Genomic DNA, 12563 nt, shown 5'->3' on the forward strand with positions numbered 1-12563 from the left:
TGGTGGTGACTTAGAGGAGGGGGCTTGACTCTGGATCCCGTCCCCCAACGTGGTATCACAAGCTTTGGTAACAGTACACAATCATGGACCCAGCCAATGCTCACATTATCATGGAATCGAAAGCCTAATGCACAGAGCAAAGAACACAAATCAGCAATCATGAGACCACGTCATGCCTCTATAGCACCTTCTCTTCCCAACAGCTTAATCCACAAACTTAATTTCACTTCTCCTCGCTCTGTAGGTGGCTTCAGGGCAGGAGTGTCAGGGCAGACTGTCCCTCCAGAAAATCCCAAGGGCACAGAGGAACCCAAGATCACCCAACAACATGGTGTGGGATGGAGCATGGAAAGAGAGAGCAGCCCAAACAGAGGTCATGCTGGGTCCCCTCAGGGACAACCTCAGCTGCACTCGGGGCTGAGGAGGCCTCCACAGAAGGCCCTGTGCAGTTCAGAAGGCGCCTAGGAGGAAGGGGAAGGTGTTCCAGGTGAGGGGGGAGGGGAGAGAGGGGCAGGGGTGGGGTGGAAAAGAACGTGAAAGGTGGCCAGGAGCCAGCTGTGGCCCCAAACAAAGGAAGTAGTGATCGGCCCAAGGCACAATAGTTGTACTTTGTCCTGAGGTCCTGTCACCTCTGATGTTCAGGGAAGCTCTCCCGCCTGTGGGTGTGGGCAGTTAACCTCCAAGCCTGTGGATAAAGGCACAGAGCCCCTCTCAAGTGAGGCGAGGGTCGCTGAGTCTTGCTGTTGTCTAAACATTTCTCCAAGTGGTCTCTCTGTGATGGAAGGAAGGTCTTCTCCCTCTACTCAACTCCCGACCCCCAGACACGGAGTAGTCCACAGATCTAACTCGCAGCAAGCGCAGGAATACCAGCTTGTTGAATTGAAGGAGAGAGAATGGGGTTGGTTCCTCTCAATTCTGTCTGGCTGTGGGTCAGTCTCTCTCTGTCTCTCACTATGTTTTTGCAACAAAGCAATAGAGAGACAAAGCAAAAGCCAGGAAGAAGGGCCTCTTTTCCAGTGCCAACATCATAGCCACATCTGGATCTGGAGGCTTGACTCGGTTAATGATAGGTAATCATGCTGATTGGTAACAAAATGGGAGCAGAGGAAGCCAGAGAGGTTAACTCCCTTTAGAATCCAGTCAGAAAAAGGGAGGGAAGTAAGAGGGGAAGCAGGCGGGAGACCGGTCAGAGGGGCTGGGCAGGGTCACTATCTGGGGGAGCGCACCTACCTACACCACCCACTGCCCCATCAGCCAAACCTCTGCCTCTTCTTCCTGGGCCTCAGTTTAACCCCTAACACCAGGCTGTCTCTCTGGATTGCTTCTCCCTGTCAGCGCCAGACATGTCCACTTCCTGACAACCCTGTCCTTGCTAACCCTCAAAGTCAGACCCCCATCCTGCCCATTGTTGCCCCGTCCACACCCCTGCCCAGTCTGCTAGGAAGAAGATGGTGGTACAAGGTGGTAGCTAAAGTCCTAAGGATATATTCCCCCTTCCAACCTCGTTCCTGCCTGGAGCCGAGCTTCATTTCAACTTGTGTATCTTTTCCAAGGCCTACCAGGCACCAGACACTGTGCCGATATTACAGGAGGTACAGGGAGACCTTAAGTAGGTTAGTGGAAAGCTCGGGGGCTTCGGGTCCAAATGGGCTTTGACCCAGTATCTCCTAGGGAGATGTGGCACCCAAGTGGCACTCCTGGTTCTGCCTCTTTTTAACTGTGTGACCTTAGGCAAGTTACTCCACCTCTCTGGTATATAGTTCCCCTTGTCTGTAAAACTGACTGATAATACCAGCATAGGAGAGTTGCTGCACAGATGGTTGTGCACACAGTTACCCCAGAAGGCAGGATGGGAAAGAAGCCCCTGAATGAGGCACACAGTGCCATGAAGGTTCTGAGGCCGAGCAGCCCACCCGGCTGGAGTGGGCGTCAGGAAGAGCTTTCTGAAGGAGGTGATGTAGGACATGCATGCCATAAGCAGGCATTAAACTCAGCCCACGAGCCCTGATTTGGGCTGGGCCCTGGGACTGCACCAGTGTGGAAGGGGCTTCCTATGTGGAGGTGAATCAAAGAAGAAACTGGAAATAGAAACTCTCCAAAGGGGCCCATAGTTGCTGGGAGTAGGGGAAGGCCTCCTGGAGGAGGTGGCATTTGAGCCTTGATAGAAGAACAGATTAGTCAACAAGGTGAAGCAAGAAGAGAGAACAGGCAGGGAAGTGAGGTCTGGAGGATTCTGATGGCCCACACGGGGGATTAGGGCTTTTTCACAAAGCTTCCCAGACAAAGCCCACAGGGACAATGACACTCCCTCAGGGGTGAGCCACACACTGGTGTCCCCACCCTCTGGGACAGCATGTCTCTGCCAGAGAATTTAAACAAACAAGCAGACACTAGAGGTGGGTCCAGCACTGCTGTTGTTTGCCTGGGGGCCAGAGGAGGAGACCTGCCAGTGACCAGCACAGGACAACTCAGCGGGGGCAAGGCAAAGCAGAAAGATCTTCGCTCCAGCTTTGCCCTCTCCCCGTCCCCAGCAGGTGCCCAGAGCTCTCCTGGCTGGCTGCCTGCCACAGATGTATGGAGACCTGGCAATCGCCCTGGGCAAAAAAAGTCAAGCCTCCTACATGTGGTGTGACCTTGGCCAAGTCAGTACCCACTTCTGAACCTCAGGCTCTGCCTAGGTCAAAGTCCCCTGAGTTTCAGGTCTCTGTAACAGCTCCATCAAGCATCCGAGTGTGATTGCTAATACAAAGTGCCACATCTTCCAGGCAATGTGCCTTCTTAAAGGCTCCTAGAGAGGACGATGCTGAACTCAGAGAACCCCAGCATGCATGTGAAATCTGAGGCACGGCACCATGTGGTGCAGGGGAGATGTGGTTCCAAGGAACCCATCACATTTCAGCAGGTAGGGAACTGCTTCCCTGGGAGGCCAGAACCTCGGTCTTTTAAAAAAAAAAAAAAAAACACTGGCTTGGTGAACTTTCACTGTGAAAAGCCCCCACCAGCTCCCCTACCCCACCCTCCACCTACCTGCATAGCATGCAGTGAGAAAAGCCAGGCGGATTGGGCTCAGTCTTGGTTCACCATGTTCAAGGTGTGACTTTGCACAAGTCACTTCATCTGTCTGAGCCTCAGTCTCCTCATCTATAAAATGGGAGTCATGGACCTTCCTCCCAAGGTTGTAGGGAGATACAGTCTGCCCACCATAACCTCGGAGGTTTGGCAGGGAGGATTTTGGTATCTGGCAGTATTATGGATACCGAGTGACAGTGAATACAAGCAAAGCTCCTGGCCTAGCTAGAGTAGGTGCCCCATCATTTCACTTCCCTGCTCTTTCTCCTGTCCCTACCCCCGTGATGGAGCAAACTCCCCGAGAATGCAAGCCCACTATCATTTGGCTAAAGTCAAACAGAAAGAAGTAGGAACATAGGTTTATCCATCCCATCTCCCTGTTAAAAAAAAGGAAAAGAAAAGAAGTCACACAATGCGTGCCAAAGATGACTAGGGGTGGGAGTATGTTGGCTGGATTTCTGCTTTAGCCTTTCTGTGGAGCAACTGTGTCACCAGGTTGTCACTGAGTTGGCTGCAATGTAGGTTCCTTCAGGGAAATTCTAGGGAAAAATAAAAGAGGCAGGGACCCAAAGCACCCCCCACTTCTTAGCAAAAAGGGTCATTTCCCTCCTCCTCTAGTGACCCCCTGGGCCTTGGCCAGAAGCCTGGCCCATGACCCAAGCCCCCCAGGACCGTTCACAAAGATAAAGCCAGTTAATGATTGGCCCCTGGGAGGAGTCACCCCCACCATGCTGCCTGCCTTCCCAGACCCAGAGGAGAGGGCAGGCCATGGGGAGTGGGAAAGACACACCACCCCCCCTCGGCTTCCAGGAGCAGCCTGGCTTAACATCCTTGAGGATATCCGTGAAGCAGACAGTTAGTCAAGGGGTATCCATGTGAGGAGAACTTCGGACCATGATCTTGGGGGCCTTGGGGGTCCTCAGAGGTGGGGCGGGTGGGGGAAGGGTGGGAGTGGGCAGGCAAAGCACACCATTTTATCTTGCCTCACTGATTGGAGAAGACTCCACTGCTGAAGAAGAAGTTTGAAAATTCCTTTGCTGGCCAGATGAACAGAATGAGGCCCAGAGTTGTCCAAAGCCATACAGCTACCCAGAGACAACACCTGAACTCAGATCTCTTGACTCATAGCTTGGTGCCATTTCTACCTCTCCAAGGGCCACTTCATCACTTACTCGGGCTCCAGGACTGAGCCAGGCACCTTTGGGATACTGAGAGCTTCTGCCTCCAAGAGCTAACTCGCTAGTTGGGGAGCCAGGCAATGCCAGGGTGCGCTGGGTGCCATGTGCATCTGGAGCAGGTCAGCTGCTGGGCTCAGGGCTCCAGGGTTTGCTCCTCCCTCCCATGTGGAGGGGCTGATGTGAACCATGGCCTGGGTCCCCTGAAGAGATGGTCCTGCCTCCATCTCCCCACATGCCAGCCTGCTCAGCCAGACTAGCTCCTTCCAGAACAGCAGGAAGCACCAGGAAATGTAAGGTAGGATAGCTCTGCCTGCTGCCAGCTCCCCCGAGTCCCAAGACCTGGCTCCAGCTCTGAGGCACCTGCTCCCCCAGCGGAGGTGACGGCTAAAATAGTATTTAACACCATTATGGCCCCGGCACAGTTCACCTAGAACTGGGGGCATATGCTGAGCTAGGCATAAACCCCTCAGTTTCTGGATTGTGGGGAGGTCCCGGGGACCCAGAAAGGGACAGGGGTAGTCAGAGAGGCAGACAGAGGACTCGGGGGCTGGAACAGCAGCGATTGACCAATCAGGTGCCCGTGCCGGGCTGTACCAGCTGCCTGTCTGCCCTACCCCAGTCCACTCTCAACTCTAGGCTGGAATGTACAGTTCCCAGCCGAGAAGGAGGCCTGTCTGGGGCCCTGATCTACATGCTTCTGTACCTCCTCCATTCCTGGGAAGACCAGGTCAGGATTCCCCCGACTCTGTGGACATAAGCGTAGCCCACACTCACCATAGCAGGGACCTCACAGGTTCCAGCCACAGGTTGGTAGACATGGCCAAGCCCACCCTTGGGCTGGAATTCCAGCCCGAAGTGCCCAGATCACAGTGATAAGTAATCAAAGCACTTTCCTTTCACTTTCACTTTCCTTGGGTGTCTCCAGCCCTCCTCTCCTTCTCTCCGAGCGCCCCCTCTTCTCTGCCAGACCCCCACTGTCCCAGGAGAACAAATGGCCCATCCTAGTGGGTCCTATTGGCTGAGTGCTTCTCTGTGCCCCTCAGAAACTTGAGCTTCTCAGAGTCCCCTGGGAGGTAACTGCTCCCCATTCTCCACTCACTGTTGGGAGCCAGGCTGGGTAGTGGGGGACAGCTAGGGGGAGAGATGGTCTTCACATCTCCCCAACTCCCATCAGCTTTCCGGAGACTAAGGGAGAAACTACTGAAGGGAGATTTCCGAGGAGACGGGACACATTCCTGCCCGTCGGGTGCCAGGGGAGTTGGGATGGCAACTCTAGAGAGTACAGTGAGGGGCATCAACCCCCGCCCCTGACAGGCTTTAAAGAGGACAGAGGCAGGCACAGTGAATCTGCCTTCAGCAGATGCACCATTGCCCTGAGGGAACTGCTCCTCCCCCGGTGTGACCCTCTCTCCACCACTCATCCACCAATCTCCTCTTCCCTCAGGTCTGCAGGCTGAAGGCCACGGGAACTAATACACACACCACCACCACCACCACTGACTATGATGGGGCCCCACAGAGAAGAGAAGCGTGCTCCCAGAAATCCAGCTGTTCCAGGCAAGCCGATCAGGGCTGTGAGAGGCTGCCCCCCAGTACTGCCAGAGGGGTTACCTTGAAAGCCCCTCACACAGCGTGTCTCTAAGCCCTGGCATTGAGCACTGCTGCTTCCTGAGCAGCTCCTCACGTGTCCACATGTGGGGCCATGGCTGGGAGTCAGGACAACTAAGTTCAAAATCAGGGACTGTGGCTGCCTTGTTGTGTGACCCGGAGCAGAGCACTGCCTGTCTCTGGCCTCAATGTCCTTTCCAGAGAGTAAAGCATTGACTGGTTTCTAACGCTCTGGTAGGGCTCCAGTCACTGGCTATAGGGACTGGGGAGAAAGCTGTAAGGCCTAAGCTGTGGACACTCTGGCCTGTGGCCTGGCTGATGGAGATGGCAGGAGGACCAGGGAGCCCCACCCAGGACCACCTCTCAGAGATGCTGTATAGATTCCTGCAGTGCACGTGGGTGGGGAGGCAGAGGGCAGTGTGCTCTTCCGCCCATTGTCTGATAAACAACTTGAGTTTTCCTATGGCCGTCACCCAGAACAGTGGGATTGGAGCAAGGATTTAAGTCAGATAAGCGAGGCCTACCAAACTCATCGGCTCTGGGGGATTTATGGGGCGATAGCAGCAGGATGTTTATTTAGAGACTTCTAAGCTGGTTCCTTACCTGGATGAAATGTCAGGGAGTGGGAGAGAAGGGGAGAGAAAGGCGGAGAGGTGAGAGAGGGTGTCAGCTCCTGCCCCCCTCCCCTTTGGGAGCAGAGGTGGGTGGGGTGCCTGTGTTCTGATCTGGGAGCTGAAGTGGGGGAAGGAATTTGTCAGGGGTGTGGTGGGGCCGAGAGCAGGGCAGCAGGGGAATGGAATGAGAAGGCTGTCAAGTGGCAAAGCAAGTGTTTGTGGGAAATGGAGTGAAAGACCATTCCCTGTTGGGAGGGGATGAGAGGGCACTTGGCCCTGGGCTCCCTGCCTGGTCACCCGAGCCACACTCCAGGCACAGCAGGACCTTGGGGCAGAGCTACGCCTCCACTGTGGCATCAGCTTGGGCAGGGGAGCCCAGAGCCACTGTTTGAGGAGTATAAATGGCACCCCCAGGCACCGGGAAGGGGAGGGCTGGGGATGCTCCCGGGGCAGGCTATGAGGACCAGGGGCTTCCTTCCCCCAGGACTGCCACGACACTCCAGCCAGTCCTGCTTTTTCTGTGGCTGCTCCCCACCCCCCAATCCCTCACCTGGGGGCAGCTGGTAAGGCTCCAGGAGAAAGTCTGCCCTTGCTCTTCTCCTGGCCTGGCACGTGGGCAGATGGGACAATTCTGTAACGCATTCCTAGGCCCTCCTCCTCTGCTGTCCAAACCAGGAATCTCTGATCTCCTAAGGGAACTGAGGCTGAAACCCAGCCAGGAAGGAAGTGCCTTTTGCCCTCTATACACCTTCTTTTTTGCTGCAATGAGGACCAAGTAAGGAGAAGAATGAGCAAGAGTGGAGCAAGCCCCCCAAATGCCACAGCCAAATGATGGGCAGAGGTTAGGCCAGAGTACCGTGATGGGGGCCAGGTCTCACCCTCCCCTTATGACTTAAAGCCCCTCTGGCGACTCCTGGCTGTCAAAAGACAGAATTGCAGTTGCCCCCACACCACCCAGGGCTGGCAGGGGCAGTCTCCAGCCCCCTGGACGCTGCCTGCCCGAGGGGAAGAAGAGAAGTGGAGTTGGGCTGTCTGGTTGGGCTGGCAGGGCACAAGCTAGGGAGCTCCTTCTGGGACCCACAGGCGGGAGAACCCTCCAGACAGAGGTGGGGGGCCTTGAATCCCCTTCTGCCTGAGCCCACAGCACCAACTTGCTGACACTTCCCATCAGCAGGCTTCAGATGAAGCTGTTGTCTGACTGTAGACACCTTCCAGACATTCTTGGAAGCCCAGGGCCCCCTCCTCAATTAGGACCCCTCCTGGGTGGCTTACCCAGTGCCACCCCAAGCCTCTAGAGGGCGAGGGAGAGCAGTGCTGGACTTCAGCCCCTGGGGCATAACCAGCTAGCTCTCTGCACAGGCCCCTGGGACCAACCAGCTGCCCCTACCCTCTGCTCTTAGGGGAGGGGCACCCTGCTGGAGGCTAGGCAGCCAGACTCAGCCATCTAGACACAGAAGAGTCTGGGCCAGACCTGGAAGGGGCTATTTGGAGGGTGCAGGGACAAGAAGGGAGGGTTTGAATAGTAGAATGATTATCTGAGACCCTATCCCCCTGTTCAACTGGGGACAGAAAGGAGAGCAGTGGCCTGGCCCTGGGAATTTCTGCCAGACTTTGGAATAAAACGAGCTGCTTGGCCCACACAGCAAAGCTGCAAACCCCCTCCCACTCCCTTCCACCACCACCCCCCCCCCCCCCACACACACACACACACTCCCATTCAGGGTCATAACTACAGTGAGGCAAATGAGGCAGCCAGAGCACAAAATTTGAGGAGGTGCTTACTCTCAAGTGCAGGCTTGGCCCTGATAGTGAGTGACCCCTTAATACTGCACCTGTCACCTCACTCCCTCATCTTAGTCCCAGTCCTGCCTTCTGGGCAGCCTGTCATGGGGACTAAAGCCACAGGAATATTTGAGGCAGAGGCCAGGTAGATGAGGAGAGGAGTCACTTTCCATACTACCTCTCAAAGGAAAGAAGTAGCCCCTAACTCAGCTAGAGGGGAAGGGAGCAAAGGATGAGAAGGGACACAACTGTCTGTTGCCTGAGCCTGGGCCCTGTGTGTGTGTCTGTCTGTGTCAGTGCTGTGTGTGTGTATTGTGCATCCAAATTGTGGGTCTGCCGATTTCTAGCTCTGTGTCGTTGGGCAAGTTACCTAACCTCTCTGAGTCTTAGTTTCCTTAAAAACTTGTGATAATAATACCTACATCATAAGATTGTCGTGAGGATTAAATGAGATAATATATGGAAAGAGTGTAGTATAAGCCCCTGCTCTGCACACAGTAGAAGCTAAATAAATAGTGATGGCTATTCCCATTGTTAATAATACTATTGTGTGTGGCCCCAGCTTACTTTGAAGCCTTATTGTCCACTGCCTCCCTACACATGCATCCCACTACAGCCAGACAAGCCTTCTGACAGCCCCAAACACACACAGTGCTTAGTTCTTAATCCTGGTCTATGGCCCAACAGTCATGAAGTTGCAAACTCCTAAAATGAGAAGACTTTCTAGACCACTTCTGCTCAGTGGTCTCCCCAGAACTCCTACAGCATTTGTCTCTATCTCTCATGCCAGCCTCGAATTGCTATTCAATGCATTTAACTTTGTGAATGTGTGTGTGTGTGTGTGTGTGTGTGTGTGTGTGTGTGTGTGTAAGAGAGAGAGGGAGGGAGAAAGAGAGAGAAATCTCCAAGCACACATAGTAGGCACTGTATTTTTCAGAGACCTGTATCACCCCCCACCCCAGCCTGAAGAGTAATACCGGCCTGCCTGCTGGTGTCAATACCCACAGTAGTCTCTTTGTGAATAATGATGATAATAACGGTAGATACTGCCTTGGATGGCACCCCTACAGTGTGCCTTATGTTATCACATTAATCCCCACAATAACCCTGTGACGTAGATTATAATTGTGAAACTACAGCTTGGAGTCTTTAAGTAACTTGCCTAAGGCTATTCAGCAAATGAAAAACAGAGCTGGGATTTAAACTCCCCCAAAGCCTGCACTCTGGTTTGAGTAAAAGAATGGACCAAAAACCAAAATTTCCTTTTTGTACTCAAAGAAGGAAAGAACAGTAAAGCAAGATGATACCAAAGCTTTAGTCACACGATTTCAGGGTTTCAAGTCAGAGTTTGCTGGAGGTTGAGTCCCATCACACTCTGTTCCAACTGCAGCCAAGCCCCTCAGTCACTGCAGAAACAGGCACCCGGGGGGTCTTTCCTTACGAGGGTTTCAGAATAATTTTTAGTAAGTGAGACTGAAAAAATACTCATCCCAGAGTGAGTCAGAAAAATTACTTGCCTTGCTCGCTCAATCACCAGAAGGTCCCAATTGATCCTCGCTCTATTTTAACTGTCTATAGGAGAAACTTATTTTCTGTCCCTTGGTTGATCAACAATTTAGCAACTTTTTGATAATGAAATGGACAACTTCGGTCAGTCAGCAAATAGCACATGGAGTGCCCACCAGAAAACCACTTGCTGACTGATTTTCACATATACCACCACCAATCCTTAGCTGTCATGATAAAATTTGGCCATGGGGAATGTATTCCCTTCTGGCCTCCTTTGCTATCTTCCTTTTGTCATTCTGTGGCTAAACTGACTTTGAATGTCTACTACATTCCTCTCCCTGTGACTCAGTTTCCTTACCTAGAAAGTGGGGATAATAACAATACTGACTCCACAGGGCCATGGCAAGGACCTCTGCACTCGCTTGCCCCTGTAGTCACATCTCACGCTCAACAAAGACTTCGAATGGATCAAATTTCGTGGGCAAAAAGGTAGTGGGAGCTTACCCAGTTCAACTTTATTTTTTTCTGATAGGGAAGGCAAAACCTTCTGCAACCCAAATGGTTTGTCCCAAATCACATACCATTTGCTTCCAAAGCACTTGCGAAATCTTATACATCTAAGCACTGGGCCCAACACATTTGGACCAAGGAAATCAAGTTCATTCAAAACACTTTTGGACTTCACTTCTTTTTGTGAATTGACCTCAGACTTCGCTGTGTGCCAAACAAGGAAATCAACCTCATAATTTGATGCCACACCTTGTTTAGGACCGAAAAAAAAAAGGTGTTGTCATTACCTGTTCAATGCACACTCACTCTTCTAGGTCACATGTTTTGGCATTAAACAACTTTTGGATCTTTCCACATACTAGTCAGTTCCCAAGGATGAAGTCTTGACATCGTTGAGGAAATTATTTTCTTCAAAAAAAATTTTTTTTCAATTACAGTTGCCATTCAATATCATTACATTTCAGGTGTACAGTATAATGGTTAGACATTTATATAACTTCTAAAGTCTAGTACCCACTTGGCACCATACACAGTTATTACAATATGATTGACTGTATTGCCTATGCTATACTTTACATCCCCATGACAATTTTGTAACTGCCAATTTGTATTTCTTAATCCCTTCACCTTTTTCACCCATTCCTCCAACCGCATCCCATCTGGCAACCATCAGTTTGTTCTCTGTGTATATGAGTTTATTTCTGTTTGTTTGTTTTATTTTTTAGATTCCACATATAAGTTAAATCATATGGCATTTGTCTTTCTCTGTCTAACTTATTTCACTTAGCATAATACCATCTAGGTCCATCCATGTTGTCGCAAATGGTAAGACTTTACTCCATTGTATATACTGTATGTACGACATCTTCTTTATCCAATCATTTATCAATGGAAACATAGGGATGCATATATCTTTTAAAATTAGTGATTTGGACTTCTTCAAATAAATACTCAGACATGGTATTACTGGATCATAAGATCGTTCTATTTTAAATTTTTCTTTTTTGTTGTTGTTGTTTTTTTGTTTTGTTTTGTTAATCCACACCCAAGGATATTTTTCCATTGATTTTTTTTTTTTTTTTTTTTTTTAGAGAAAGAGTGGAAGGGGGCAGAGAGACAGAGAAAGGGAAACATCGATGTGAGAGAGACACATCGATTGGTTGCCTCCCGCATGCACCCGCACTGGGCCCCTGCAGCAAAAGTACATGCCCTTGACCGGACTCAAACCCGAAACCCTTCAGTTCGCAGGCTGACACTCTAACCACTGAGCAAAACCAGCTAAGGCCTATTTTTAATTTTTTTAGGAACCTCCATACTATTTTCCATAGTGCCTGCACCAGTTTGCGATCCCACCAACAATGCACGAAGGTTCCCTTTTCTTCATATCCTCGACAACATTTGTGTTTGTTGATTTTTTGATGTTAGCCATTCTATGGTGATATCTCATTGTGGTTTTGATTTGAATTTCTCTGGTGATTCGTGACATTGAGCATCTTTTCATGTCTATTGGTATTCTGTAATGAGGAAATTTTTAAAATTTAATAAAAGCTCTAAAGGCAACTCATTTGTTGATTCATAAATTTAGTAAATATTTCTTAAAACTTTCTTATATACCAGTCCCTGTGCTGGGGGATAGAATACCACAGTAAACCAGATGGACACAATTCCTGTCTCATGGAATGTACAGGTTAGCTCCTGGGGAGAGCTTACATGCTACATGGGATTGATAATAATAAAAGCCTCTAAAAGCAGATTAAGTGACTTCCAGGAAATAATGGCAGCCTGAACTTGCATGCACTTTTGAGATAGAGTTAGATTCAACATATGAAAACTTTGTCTAGAATTTTTGCATCAACCCTCATGAGGAATATTGGTCTATAGTTTTCTTTTCTTGTAATATCTTGGTCTGGTTTCGGTATCAGAGTAATGTTGGCCAAAGAATGAGTTGGAAGTCTTCCCTCCGCTATAACTTTCTATAAAATTGGTCTTATTTCTTCCATAAATGTTTGGCAAATATTATCAGTAAAGTTATCTGGGCCTCGAGTTTCCTTTGTGGAATGGCTTTTAACTACAAATCCAACTTTTTAAAAGCAGCTGTAGGTCTATTCAGGTTACCTCTTTCTTCTTGAGTAAACTTCTATAGTTTGTGTCTTTCATGAAATTTGTTTACTCATCTAAATTATGGAAATTGTTGCAGTAAAATTATTCATAATGTTCTCAAATTATTCATTTAACATTTGTATGATCTATAGTGAAGTCACCACTTTCATTCTTTATGTTGGTAATTTGTGTC

This window comes from Plecotus auritus (genome assembly GCF_963455305.1).
Source record: "Plecotus auritus genome assembly, chromosome: 4".
NCBI lineage: Eukaryota > Metazoa > Chordata > Mammalia > Chiroptera > Vespertilionidae > Plecotus > Plecotus auritus.